Source organism: Sarcophilus harrisii, chromosome 2, assembly GCF_902635505.1.
Source record: "Sarcophilus harrisii chromosome 2, mSarHar1.11, whole genome shotgun sequence".
Lineage (NCBI taxonomy): Eukaryota > Metazoa > Chordata > Mammalia > Dasyuromorphia > Dasyuridae > Sarcophilus > Sarcophilus harrisii.
Window position 1 is genome coordinate 65,716,089 of NC_045427.1, and position 15,449 is coordinate 65,731,537.

At 37.0% G+C, this 15,449-nt stretch overlaps 1 protein-coding gene across 1 annotated transcript in view; it reads left to right on the forward strand.

The window, feature by feature from the left end:
* Nucleotides 1–3,254: 3,254 nt before the first annotated feature.
* Nucleotides 3,255–15,449, forward strand: part of CDH8 (cadherin 8) — a 546,497-nt gene continuing 534,302 nt past the window's right edge. The window contains exon 1 of the mRNA XM_031950338.1: nucleotides 3,255–3,702. The gene's annotated coding sequence lies outside the window, so the exon portion shown is untranslated. The remainder of the gene's footprint in view (nucleotides 3,703–15,449) is intronic.

Genomic DNA, 15,449 nt, shown 5'->3' on the forward strand with positions numbered 1-15,449 from the left:
GCTATTTTATTTAATTCATTATATTGTGTGTATCTGAGGATGGGGGGGGGTGTAGCTGACTTTAATATAAAGAGTACTACTCTTGGAATAAAATGACCAATATTTACATTCTGGAAAGGAATTTTTAATTGTACAAATAAAGTGGCTAAAATATCCCAGAGATTCCACAGCTGGGCATATACCCTAAGGAGGTCACTGGCAAAAAGAAAAATGAGTATATTTCAAAATATTTATGATAGCACTTTCTATATTGGCAAAGAATTATAAATAAATTAGATGCTCTATGAGAAATGGATAAAAATGTCTTTATATGAATGCTATAGAATATTACTATGCTATAAGAAACAATACATATAATAATAATAGCTAATTACTTAGACATAGTGCTAGCTATATGTCAGGCACTGTGCTAAGCACTTCATGATTGTTATCTTATTTCATCTTTACAAATCCTTGGGAAATAGGTCTTATCATTATCCACTTTTTAATAGATGAGGAAACTGAGGAAAATAGAAATGAAGTGAATTGCCCAGCAAGTAAGTTTCTAAGAAGAATTTAGACTCCAGGTCCAAGTACTCTATCCATTGTGTCACCTAGCTACAAAGAAGCATGGAAGGACTGATGCAAAGTGAAGTAAACAGACCTGAAACAATATGCATAATTTTTATAGGAAATATAAATGGAAAGAGTAACAACAAAGACCAAACTTGGCTACAAAGAAAAGACATGAGAAAACTTCTCTCTAATCTTCTCTGTAGAAGTGGGGTGTGTGTGGGTATGGCACATTATATATAGTGGAAGATTCTTTTTGATGTTTTGTTTTTGTTACATTTTTTTCTTTTCTTCCTCTCAAAAATCATTCTTTGACTCTCTTGGAGGATAGAGGGAGAGAAATTCAAAGAAAAACAAAATGTACATGACATAAAAACAAAAGATGTCTATGAGATAAATTTTTTAAAAGTCCACGATTATTAGATTTCTGATTGTTGCATGATGTTGAACAAGTTACCTCACCTTTCTAGGTCTTAAATCTTCATCTATCAAAATGCTAGATTTACACAAGATAATTCTAAGGTTCTTCCCAGTTTCCATTCATAGTTTATATTAATTCTGGACTTCATAACAATCTTAGGTTTTAGAGTAAAAGGGAACCTTACAGATCTATCCATTCCAATCCCCTCCATTCCATCATTTCAGAAAAAAGAATTGCCAAAGAGATAAGTTGCTTTGATCCAAATAACTAGTAAGTGAGAATGCCAGCATTTGAACCCAAGTCTCTTGATTCTAAGCTCAATGCTCTTTTCTTTATGCCATCATATCCACAAGGTTGCTCATCAGAGGCAGTACTCTCAATCCCACTTCCCTTACCAAGTTACTCCCCTTATTTTGGTTCTTTTACTCCTGGTAGCTTTGGTGAAGCAAGGGAATTTTTGGACCATTTGTTCAAATTAAAATACATCTCTGAAAATTAAGCACACAACCAGATATGGTATTTATTTCTTGGCCTACTTGGGACTCTATGGTCAAGAAGCAGTTACCATTTGATTGAGAGTTGAATTCAGTTTTTATTCCAAGACAGAATTACTCAATTTCAGAGTACTTTGTAAGGAGCCCAGCCTTTGCAAAGAGTAAATATATATTTAGTTCAGGCCAGAACAAGACATTCAAAGGCCCTCTTTGGCTTCCCCCTCTAGAACGAATTCAGTCAGCATCTTTTTAGTGACAGCAAGAATATAAAAATTTTAGATATCCAGTCAATATTCATTTCAATGCTTCACAATGGGATACAGCACAAAAAATGTCAAATTTGCATAAATGTTATAAGCATATTGTCCTCATTTTCTTATTCTGTTCACTTACTTTCATTAATTTGAGTAGGACTACAAAAGAAAGTCTTTGGATTTAGTGTCTATTTCCTTATCCCCTTCTCCTTTTTCTGAAATGTTTCCAGGTGAGAAACCCTGCCAATTTTATCATGCACAAGGGTTAGCCAAGAAGAGCAGTGTGGTGTGCAGGAGGTATGCAGGCACAGATTTGGGGGAAAACTTAATTTTTGGTGAGTCTTAAATAGCATCCACTCCCAAGAGACTAAAAGCAGCAAAATGACTTCAGATTTTTATTTTTTATTTTTATTTCTCTCTGCTGGAGAGAATAGAAAAAGAATCCAGACCTCCAGTAACTTAAATCATTCTTTTAGTCCTGGCAGGTTTGCCCAATTGATGAAGTCACTTATTAAGATTTAGGCTCTATTTTAGAGGAAGAAGTAGGGATGTTAACTGGGTATAATTTCCCAGAAAGTTTTTAAATCCTTTGAATAAAAGTGACAGCTAGCTAGCTGATGAGGAGGTCTTTACAGTCTGCTCAGGACAACCTTCATTCCTTACTTCCCAGCTTTTACAAACATTTCCAGATTTTTTAGTTAAGTGGCTTTGAAAATCCTAAATATGAAGGCAAGGTTATTGGAGAAAACTAATGATTTTCTTTTCATATTTATCATAAAAAAGGCTCTCACACTTTCCCATCATTCTTCCCCCTGGTAGCTGACTCTCTTGTTTACTTTATCCTTTATCATCTCACTTTTCCATGCCCAGGGATTCTGAAGGAAACAAACTTAAAAAGGATATCATTACCATGGTGAAGACTGAGAGCATTCAATTTCTTAGGTCTTCCTGCTAAAGATGTTGTCACATTGCTTAAGAGGTGAGGGGATAGGAAAACCAATTGGAAATGTTTTCAGAAAGGAGGGCCCTTGTCCCATTGCCAACATACTGTAAATTCTTCCTCCAAAATAAGGCTTCTATGGGGGGGGGGGCAGGGTCTATGTCTTTGGAAATCTCTCTAAGAGCACAGATTAGAAACTCATCACTGAATCAAGAAGTGAGAAATCACTCTTCCTTCTTTCCTTCCTTCCTCATTCTCACATTGGACTTGAACTGCTCCCAAACCCCATTCAGCCTCCTCCATGTCTTCTTCCCCAAATCACCTTCACCCATGAAATATCAGAGGTGATGACTCCCCACTAAAGGCAACTCTATAGCAGGGCATATTCTGCAGGAATGATAGAGAAAAGTTGTGATAGAATTGATGGAAGGAGAAGGGAGAGAGTGGGAAGAGGACAAGAGAGAATGAGAAAGAGACTGAAGGAAAGGAAAGGAGAGAAAGAGAGAGAGAGAGAGAGAGAGAGAGAGAGAGAGAGAGAGAGAGAGACGACCGGGGGTGGGGGTGGGGGGTGGGGGCTGCTTACATGAATTTCCAAGCGGTAGACCTGCCTCCGAGATCAGCCCAATAAGAGCTGTCAGGGGAGGCTCCCTGCTCACTTTTCCACATCACTTCACAGTTACATTTGGCAGGCAGGAAGGCAGGCAGGCAGGCCGGCCCGCGCACTGGAACGCTCAGACCCTGAATTAGTGAATTTATTTGGAATATCACCGCTTCCTTGGAGCTCTGTTACCGCGGCCGCCGCCACCGATTTGTGCAAAAGGAGAAATACAAACTGCACTTTACTCTGCGGGCTCAGCAACCTGAGAGTGGAAGTACCCACCAGCATCGTCTCCAACATCACCAGCATCAAAAGGCATGAGAGAAATCCGGAGGAGTCTGACCATCCTTCGGGGGCTGGACAATATTGTCCTCTCTCGGAAACCGACCCAGCGCGTCCATTTGTGAACTGGGTGTCATCTGTCATATCGGATCCCTGAAAGAGTAAGTATTTTTTGTTTTCTTCTTTTTCTTCTTCTTCTTTCCTCCTCTGTCTAGAGAGGAGGGAAGGGGAACAGAGGATGGGAGCAGAGCCTTTCTCTCTCTCTCTCTCTCTCTCTCTCTCTCTCTCTCTCTCTCTCTCTCTCTCTCTCTCTCCTCCTCCTCCTCCTCCTCCTTCTTCTTCTTCTTCTTTTCGTGTTACTTCCTAGACCTTATGCAGGGTTACAGGCTTTACAGGCTACTTCCTTAGAATATGTTCCCTAGACGAGAAATAGGATCTCCAAACTGAAATTTCCAGGCTCATTCATTCGCATTCTTTAAAAAATCCCTGATTAATGGAGATGTCAAGAGAGCTGCTGCCAGTCGCTTATTCAGATCGGTTTCTGCAGGAGGATCAGAAGGAGTTTTGTCTACCCGGCTGCCCGCACCCCCAACCTATCCCATCTCTGTTGGCTTTCTTATTTAGTCCGAGACACCTCGGGGTGCTTTCCTTGGTACACGCAGGGGCTGCAGCCACGCATTACCATGCATTGCAGTTCCCGTGCAGAGAATAGAAAACACCCCGCAGCCGGCTATGGAATCACTGGGAGACAAGGAGCAGCGGAGGCAAGAGAGGGGAAGCCCCTACACCTCCCCCCGCTTCCATTTCTCCTTCTGTCTACGGCTGACAGTGCTCCTACTTACTTCTCTGGGAGGTGAGTAAACCCGCAGCGGAAGCGAGCCGCTGACCGAGGCTAGGAGGCAAGCCGTCTTTGGAACGATTCAGAGGAGAGGGGGTTTTCCCACAAGTGGCATCCCCGCTCCAGTGCCCGAGACTAGTGGGGAGACGCGGTGCCCACCTGAAACTTGGCAACCGTCCCCGGCGCGGGCTCTGAGGCTAGAGGAAGGGAATCCAGCTCTTTGCTTCATTTTGGCTGCGGACCTGTGGGCTAATGGGTTAAAACATCACCCCAGTGCTTTGAGAGAGAAAATAGCTTATCTGTTCCGCTTCACACCTCAGTCTGGGTCTATTCCCATTGCTGCCTTAGCCACAGCTACTTCTCTCGCTCCCCAGGATTGTGACTGGGGGTTCAGTTCCAGATCTCCCAAGGCAGTGCAGTGCCAAACCCAGGGTCATGTCGCCGGCTGCCCCTTCCTTGGGGCGCAAACAGGCACCATTTCCGCCTTGTAGGGCCAACCCCTTAGGGCTAGAAAAGCGCAGCCCCATGCAGGGATTGGGGGGGGGTCATATATATTTAGAGAGGGAGAGAGAGAGAGAGAGTAAGAGACAGAGAAAGAGAGAGAGGCAGAGAGACAGACAGAGGCAGAGATAGAGACAGAGAGAGACAGAGACAGAGAGACAGAGAAAGAGACAGAGAGAGAGACAGAGAGACAGAGAGAGAGACAGAGACAGAGAGAGAGAGAGAGAGAGAGAGAGAGAGAGAGAGAGAGAGAGAGAGAGAGAGAGAGTGAGTTTTCGTGGCTAGCGGGCAGCCCTGCATGCAGGCTGGAGCGCGCTAGAGCTGTGCCAGGACTTGGGGAACCAACCTCCGAGACCGGCAGAGCCCGGAGCCACACCAGCCTTCAGCGCCAAGGGAAACCCGGGGGCTACTCGGGGGACTTCCTCTTACAGAGAGCTCTCTGCCAGGGGGAGCTAGCGAAAGTGTGGAGCGAACCGTGATCTTGGAGTCAACACTACTTAGAAAAGAGGGTGCTTTTATGTAGGTGTTTTCCTGCATATGTGCATTTATGTGTATATGTATGCATGCATGACAGTGTGTGCACGCTGTCAGTGTGTATGTAACAGGTTTAGTACAATGGAGACCACATTTCCACGTTAAAACCAAGATCGAGAGACAGAGAAAATGTACAACCAACACCGATGCCAACAGGTACCAAAGACTTCCTCTCTCCCCTTCCCAGAATTAAAACCACCACCCTTCTTCCCACCCTCCAAGGTAGGCACAGACCTAGAACTTTGACTAGAGTGGACCTTTAGCAACTGGCGAGTGGATAAGCACATAAATGACTAGCCATTTGCATCCATTGGGGTACGGATGCCAGATGTTTGCTTGGGTTGCTGAATGTAAGAAATCAAACAACATTAATTGTTTATTGTTGCAAACGTACAACATTAGTCCTTAATGGAAAAGTAAGCTGGCAGCTGCTCACTTTAGCACCAATTAAAGGATATAGCCGATAATGAAGGGAGCAATGGACAAAGGAGGCTTTCAACTTTATCATTCTCTTGCTAAGATTCTGAAAGAGTTTCTTCCTTTATAGCAGCAATCAGAAATATCTCCATGTGACTGTTATCTGAGGAGATGTTATCAGATTCACAGTCCATTTTCCGAGCCTGGCTACTCAGTAAATGTTAGCTTTAGATGGGATTATCCAAAGTTAAGCCAGTTTGGAAAAATTAAAATGTATGCAAATGTATATTATGTATCTATCAGTATGTGCATGTATCTACCTATGTATGCATATTTGTGTATTCAGATACCCTAAAATAATCCAAACCTCAGAAAGCTCTTAAATCAAGAGCTGATATTTGTTTCACATCCAGGAGCCTCATCCTTTTCAGCACATAGGATGTTTTCGAAGTAGCTACACATTCTCATCTCCTGGCTTCTTGATAGGAGCTTTTCAACTGAAAAAAACTATATGTGGAAAATAGATATTTAGGTAATGTTCTATACAATTGTCTGCCCATTCAAGCTTAAGGCTGTACCTCACTGAATGTAAAATGAGCCATAACCTTCTATTCTAAACACAGATGGAATTTTTGCCTGGTCATTCATTTAGTGAACTGTGCCCCATACTGGTTTTAAATACAGCATAAAGGGTTTTGAAGGATCTCATTAAGAATTTTTTGGGGGGAGGCAGGAGTAATTCAAAAGACTGATATATTAAAGGATACTCTGTGAGAGCTATTTTCTGTAAGAGCTTGTCCCTTGATAATTTGACAACTAGCATTCTTTCCTTCCACCAACCTCCCTGAGACCAGGAGCAGGAAGAAATTTGGGAGAAATCCCTAATTTAGCAAAATGTCTGAAATATAGTAATTTCACTCTGACAGTCTATTTCTTTGGGGCTGAAGCCCCTTCAACCATAGACACTTTATGTTGAAAAGATCAAGGATATTAAATAAAAATGACCTTGATGGGGAGGAGAGATGGGGTTGGGAAAGAGAGAAGTGAGGAAAAACCCCTTATAACAACATGAGAAGGAATCCTCATCTTCTGTCTCTGGTTACTGCATACCTAGCATACCATTGTATCTTCACTATTCCTTTTCCCTGATAGCTATGGAAGGATTGTCAGAGTAGCCCAGTTCACATTTAAAATTACTTCTTTGTATTTTATGATAAAAAAAAAAGGAAAGACAATCTCAAACAATTTATGAATAGACTGAACTTCTTTGAATTGTAACACTCATGGTATAGCTAATGTTCTGGGGAACTGTAACCAATTCTAAATGAATACATCAGAGTGATCAAGTCTGCATTATGGGCTTTTCCCCCATAAATGATTTTACTTTAGGTTGAATTGTGAACATAGTAAAAAGATCTTTTTTTATACCTACCCTTAGGCTTCAAGGCTTTAATTCTCCACAAAGACAATGTAAAACTTTTTTTTTTTTTAATTCATCTTTTAGCATTAGGAATATGACCATTAAATCCTTGAAAGCTTTTGATAATATATTCTTCTGGAAATACTCTAATAGTAAGATGGCAATTCTATGTTCCTAAATATCACCTATGAAGGGGAACACTTTACTCCTCCCCCAACCCACCAAGTAACTTTATGTTAGTTGGTCTATGGCAGTATTGTCAAGAAATAGCATTTATCTAGAGCAGTTCTTCAGGGATAATGGTTGAACATGCATTAAATGTTTGATAAGCACATAGAGAAACTAAAAATCATGATTGGTTGAGTGAGGCAACTTATTTTGAAAGAGATTTGCATGTAAGTTGAGGCATACAGGGCAATATTTAAAACTCATATAGCACTCTGAGCTTTACAAAGCCTTTACTTCAAGATGGTCTTGTGAGCTAGGTTTCCAACATTATTATTATCACCCCCATTTTATAGATGAGAAAACTGAGGCTCAGAGAAGAAAACTGCATCATCTATGTTCACAAGGTTAGTAAGATTCAAAATAAGAAGCTAAACTAGATAATCTGGCCCCACATGCAGACTTTTTTCTTATAACAGTATGCCTATATGGAGAGCTGTTTACTACTTAACTGTTTTATCTTAGACTACACATTAACTTTTTAGGATTTGATCTTCCCAGTCAATAGTACTAATTATTGTAGCAAAGAAACACCTCCAGCTTTAGAAATGCATGCAATGATTCAACTAAGGAAATTGTTTTTGATTGCTGGGACTTTCAAGGTAAGTATGGTTTTGTTTGGAGAAAAGGAGTCCAATTCAAAGGGCAAAGAAAATCTTCATCCCTGATTCTCAAACCTATACCAATATATTCTGTTATGTGTGTGTATGTGTGTGTGTGTGTGTGTGTGTGTGTGTGTGTTTAATGTTCCTCATTTTCTTATGTGTTGTTGCCATAGAAAAGGTAGCATAGCCTGCAGCTTTATCCATGTACCTATTTGAGGAAATTTAGCCTTTCAAAGCTTTGGTTGTGCCCAGAAAAAAAAAAATGACATTCAAATTTACATTTCCACTATTCTTTCCCAGGCCTTCAGCATAGTTTTTAGTTTGACAAATGGAGGCAAAGGAGCAAGCACAGTAGTTTTGCAATTACTGGTGCAATTGGAGTTTGTAAGGCTTCCTTTAGAAAATATTGTACTCACTGGGGCTCCAAATGTGCACTTTAGCCACTTTCCATTTTATCAAAAGTTAAGTGTGTCCAAGAGGGGAGGAAAACAGACATATCACTCTGCACTTTCATGCTCCCTTGAAAGAGATTCACTTGGTTTCTGAATCTGAAAGGGAAAGAAGCCTTTGAAGAACTTATGTTTTCAATGCTATTTCTTGTAAAGAACAACACAAATGTCTCTCTCTCTCTCTCTCTCTCTCTCTCTCTCTCTCTCTCTTTTTTCTTTCTCTTTCTCTCTCTCTCTAACTCTCTCTGCCTCTTTCTATGATCTCTCTCACTATCATCTATCAGCCTTTATATCTTTTTGTCTATTATCTATCTATCTCTTTAAGTATCATCTAGCTGTCTCTGTTCTCTCCCATGCATCTATCTATTACCATCCCCATCTCTAGCCAATTCCTTGAAAATATACTTATATGAGTCACCTCATTTCATTAGTGATTTGTATCCTAAATTTTTATCTGACCTTCTTAAGTTATTATGCCTGCCCAACTAAGATGACTGAGCCTAATTCTTTCTTGTCTTTGTATTGTTTTTGTAACTTTGGACAAACTCAGAAAATCAGATTCCTCTAGGCAGATCATAGATTTGTTCCAGCAAGCAAATGTCCATGGAGGTGGTGGTGGGGAACAAGCTTGATTTTGAGGAGATAAAGCTACCTTCTGAGTAGTGGGGTTTAATTAGTCAAAAGGTTATTAGTCCTTTATCATTTAATTCTCAGGTAAAGTTATCATGAGAACTATATTGCTTTTGAACTGTAGGCTCCTGCCTCTGGGATCCTGCTTCAAATATAACAGAGGAGAGAAAATTAGTTGAACCTGGAAACTTCAAAAGGTCAGAAAAGAAATAAGTTTAAGGGATGCCATTTAGTTACTTCCCCCATATGTTGTTGCTAACTAAATCTTCATTGCCTCTGTGTGGTCCCAAACTGTTATCAATATTATTTTCTCTTACATACGAGCCTTTGTTTTCAGAGTAAAGGGCCACATGTGGTTTCAAACCACAAACAGCATCCTTGTTTTTGATGCATGACTTGCCTTATGTCCACTTTATATATGTAGGTAGAGAAATATAATTTCATTTCCAGTCTCATTTGCTTCTAAGCAAGCAAATAATTTTCTTGGAAGGAAATTTAAGATATTGAAAAAGGACTGGAAGACTCATCAACAGATCAGTAAACATACCATTACTATATCTTTATTAGTACCTCTAGAATATACAATAACCTCTATTTCAAATAGGGAAACTCTTGACATTTTTCCATGCTATCACTTAATTACATTTCTTAACTCTGTGGATATGTTTTCCCCTACACATAACTTGTTTGTTTTATTTTTATTCATCTTACATATAATTAATTTCCCTCTCTATTCCCCAATCTCATCTTTATCCCTTTAAAAGTAGAATGGGAATTTACAGTCACATAACTGAGATAGAACCTCCTAAAAGTAAGTGAATCTCAGAGACTAGACTGGTATAAAGGAGAGCTATTGCGCTTCATATGTGTGGTCCCAAGCTATGTTTGGTGAAAAGAAAAATGACGTACCTTTACTTCAATGTATAGGAAAAAACAAACAGCTTTAGATATGACTGATTTTTTTTCCATGACAATGTCTTCTGGGCTCACTTCCTTTTCTTCTCTTCCTTTACCCACTTTTTGATCTTCAACAGAAAAGAGTTCACTTTAGCTGTATATATATATATGAGTTGAAAGTTTGAGGTTCATGTATGTTGCTCAGCACTGATCTAAATCAGTAGAGCTGTCCCTAAAATACCAAAAAATTAAAAAAAAAAACAAGAACAAAAAAAGCAAACTTTTTAGTCCTCTAAGAGATGATTAATTTTCCTTGTTTATAAAAGCTTAAACATGTGTGAACACCAAATAACATGCAATTTTTCCCCTATTTTTAATAGGTTGAATGCTTTATTATTATTTGTAACTATTACTAGATAATCTGTTTTCATATCTTTCTTCTTTCTAAGTAAAAGGTACATAAAAAGTGTATTTTGCAATTTTTGTCATGCCTGAATATTAACAGTATAGAAAATGTTCAAAGATAATACCCAATTAATTTTTTGGGTGTCAAGGGCAGGTGGAATGATATATCAGGTTCAATAAGTGAATGGTTCTTTTTATTCAGAGAGAGTAATCTCTGTAATCATTTTAATATCCAATATGTGATATAGAATTATTTTGCAGTTCATTTACAGGACAACTACAAATAGGACAGAAGATCATTTTCTATCTGTAAATTTCAACTTGGAGGAGAAATACCTGGTCTCTTCCTGATTTTTTTTAACCAAAGTATAGCTGTGTTCCTTTGATAAAATCACTTAACATCTCTGTGTCAGGGTTATTTTTCTTGTCTTCAAAGCAAGATTATTTCCCCCCTTGAGATGATGATATTTTGATGGGAGGTGCAAAAACACTTGTGGAGGTCTGTATAGTGTTTCATTAACATGATTTTCCATGTGAAGATAAAATACTATTTTAGAATTTCTCCTAGCAAATTTCTCTCTATATATAATGAGTGTTTTCTGTGCAATGTCTCAATATTATTTTTGACAAAGGATATACCTATAATTTTTCCTATAGGTTTTCCAGAATATGTAGGTGGCATTTTTTTCTTTTAATCTAGAAGCATTTTTAAGGAAAAGAATTATAGGTAAGATATATTTGTAAGGATAGCAACTAGTCAATATTATTTAATAATAAGATGATAACTCAATATATTAGAAGTTTTCATTCCATTTCAAAGTGAGTATCTGGCTGTTTTACCCAGGTTAAATAATTAACTGGCTTGAATAGATTTAACATCAATAAGAATAGAGAGGAAAACATAATTTTATCAGTGTAAGGAAATTCCAGGTGAGGTAATGCTCTATCAGTACAGCTCAGTACTTTTTCTGCAGCTTAGAGACTTAGAGAATTGCCTAAACCACAGAGAGTTTAAATAACTTTCTCAGGGTCAAATAGCCAGTAGGCTAGGCCTTTTTAGCTTTTAAACTAGCTCTTTGTCAATCAGTCAGTCAATTAACATTTTTTAAAATGCCTACTATGTACCAGGCACAGTGCTAATAAGCACTAAGGGATATGAAAAGAGTGAAAAGAATCTCCCTGTTCAAATTAACTCACAGTCTAATGGGAAGACAATATGCAAACACAATGTACAATTAAGATATACACAGAATATATTGGAGAAATTCTCAGAGGGAAGGCTCTAAGATTAAAGAGGGATGGGAAAAAGCTGCTTGAAGAAGGTAGGACTTTCACTGAGACTTAAAAGAATCAAGAGAAAGAGCTGAAAAGGAAGAGATTGTTCCATAAAGTCAGTGAAAATGTTCAGGGTAAAGAGACTGAATTTTGTATGTGAGAAACACCAAGAATACAGGTAACACTGGATCACAACATACCTGGAAGGAAGAAAAGTATAAGAATGCTGGAAAGCTGGGAAAGGATCACTATCCACTACTCTCCTCTACCTCTGGGAAGTACTGACTTCTATTATTTCCCAACAGTGATACTAGAATAAAATGAAATGAATTTGTAAAGAATACTAGTGTTGCGTATTAAGATTCTGGTTGTTGTGATACTCACAGGACTTGTTCACTTTTTTGCCATTAAATTTTCCTTTGAGAGGTGGTGTGACATAACAGAAAGAGCAGACACTTAAGAGTTAGGAAACCCTGGGTTCAAACTTCATGACTCTGGACAAATTGCTTATTCCATAAATTCCTATAATTCCTCATTTATAAAATAAAGATGACAATAGCAATTAAAATCACCTCATAGGATTATTGAGAGGATCAAATGATATAATATATGTAAATCATTTTTAAAATTTTAAAGTACTATGTATACATGTGTATAATTATTACATATGGTATTAAGACCATGGATCTTATGTCTTATTTTTAGGAAACTAAAAGAGTAATCTGCACACACACACACACACACACGAGACAAAGAATATATTGATTTGTTATATCAAAGAATACTAGATCTGGAAAAGGTTTTAGAATTTAGAGTACTATAATATAGACTATTTTGAAATAGAGTTATAGGGGACTTTGAAATATAGCTGGAAGGACCATTAGAAATTATTTAATTGGATCTCTTTTGCAAAAATAAATGGCAAATAAGTTCACAAAAGAGAAAGGAAAGAGTGGAAAGGAAATAAAAGACAGGAATAAAAGAAAGGAATGAAAGGAAGAAAAAGAAAGAAAGAAGAAGGAATGAAAAGAAAGTGGCAAACAAACAAAGAAGAGACACAGATATTTAAAATGACTTGCCCAGAATCATATAACAATTGGTCTCTCCTATAAAAATGATCAACCATAAATACAAATCCAAAATTTAATGTCCTAGTTATTATAATTTAATTTTAAATGAAAAGTCTAAATAATGAATCCATAGCATATGCATCTTTCCTCTGACCAAAAGAATCTATGGTGTGTTAAGGACTTTTGTAGAAAGAAAATGCAATGCTTTTTCTTTTAAATGCATTTTGAATTACTATTAACACACACACACACACACACACACACACACACATTGGACATTTATGTGACCCAGTGGCTAGAGCACATGTCTTAAAGTTAGGAAGCCCTGATTTCAAATCCAGTCTCAGATATTTACTAGCTGTGGGACCTTGAACATGTCACTTAATTTGTTTGCCTCAATTTTCTCTTCTGTAAAAAAGGGGATACTAATATAGCATATATACTTCAGAAATTTGTTGTGAGAATCAACTAACACAATATTTTCAAAGTATTTAGCATAGTGCCTGGTACATAGTAGGTGCTATTATATATCATTATATAATAACAATAATTATTATTAATGCAAATTATAAAATTATTTATTGAATAATAATAGAATAAAGCATTCAATAATAATATTAGTACATTAAGTGATATTAATATATATAAGTTATATACTTATATATGGAATTTTATTTATTATAAAATATTCTCTCATACAGATTTATGACTAAAAGAAAATAGGAAATAAAATCAAGATTATAATAAAAACAGATTTAGACTAATTAACTGAATTAAAGAGTGATAAATTCAAAAACACTTTTCTTGGTACTGGTTGAGAAATTTAGGTGGAACATATAGCCATTTACAATGATTAGGAGCTACATCTTTGCTTTTTTATACTATGGTTTTGAAAATGTAGTACATAGTAGGAAGCAATCACATATCAAGTATGTAGTACACTCTGAAAGGACTTAGATTCTATAAAATACTTATATGGATCATAGACAACATTGTGAGTTTATAAATAATAAGAATTTACCTCTACAGAGAGAGTGATACATCTCAGGGTACAGGTAGATTGCTTCTAACATTAATAAAATAAGGTAGCCTTTGTGAATTTGAAAAGAACATAGCAGTTGTGGAGGAAGGCCAGAACAATATGGAAAGGGGTGGAGAGAGAAAAAAAAAAGCCAAAACCGAATCCCTTTTTATTTTGCAATGAGTCATGAAACTAGACTAAGGTTTATTGTCAGTATAATCAACAATGATGAGAGTAGAAATCATTAAGGATTCTCAAAAGTATACTTTTGAGTATACTTTATCAAGCCAAAGGCAAACAAGAATATCATTTCCAGTATTCTGATATTAATGACAAAAACAAAAATCAAACTTTTTGAACATCATAAAACTTACAAAACACATTCCTCATTGTCTGTTAGAAGAAATCTTTTTTATCTTTATCTCCTTTTTTGCACATGAACAACCAGAATATTTAGAACAGGGTCTAAATATTAGAGACTGTTTTGGGGTAGCTATGATGAAAAACCTTCCATACAATTTAGTCTGTTGAAAAGAAAAATGTTCCCTCCAATGAAGAAAGTGAAAGAGTGAGCAAGAATCACTATCACTGAGGGTCTCCAAGGGAAGGCTGGCTCATTACCTGTCAAGGATGTTGCAGAAAGGGAATTCTACACCATGTACTAGCCAGATTAAGTATTAAGTCCCTACCAACTTTCATATTTTCTGTGAAAGGATGTAGTCAATAATCTGCAATAAAAGCATAATTTGCTTTCACCTCTAATTATTTAATGTATTAAGTTTTGAAGTACCTGTAGAAATCTGCTTTAGACTTGAGAGTTTAATAGATTTGAGTCTCTAATTCACATTGTTTGTGAAGTTAATGGGCCAATATTTTTACATAACTGCACAAACAATCAAGAATTGACTAAATTCACCTTAACAAAATGTTGGGGTCAGCAGACTTAGCAGGAGACTGTAATAAGAAGCATCTACAAAAAGAGTAATGAAGGAAGAATGGGATTCACAGTAAATTGCCCTGGAGACGATGTAGTTCTTAAAGTGAAATCTAAACAGTCTCAATGTGTAGGAATTCTGAAGAGGATGTATATTCTTCTCCTTTTGCTATTGGGGTGTGAATCAATGTTGCAGCATTATAATGAAGTGGATTAGTTGGCCAGACATCATATTGTGGTTGGAAAATCTAAAAATAAATTGATTTTTTTCCTGCCAAGCTTTTATGACCTTACTCAATTTATTTCTCATTGAATATAGGTAAGCAGTTTTTATGTTCAACTACTTCTTAAAAAGTTTATTAATTCTGATAAGAGATCTTTAAAATTTTCTCCTCTGTCAAGAAACCTACTCAAGGCTCTCATCTAAACCCCCAAAGCATTAATTAGTGCTTTTGGTAATGGCTTACAAAAACAAAACAAACAAACAAATAAATGAAAAAACAAATCAATGGCTTTGCTTAGTTGGAGAACATGTAAGAAGACTTCATAAAATCACATTTTTAAGTCAGAGAGTACACTGTGTATCATTTAGTCTGATATACTCCTGTTTCAGAGGAGGAAATTAAGGTCCAAGTGGAGGTAAAATGGCTTAGTTCATTTCCCTCAGCTTTATGAAAGAACATTTTT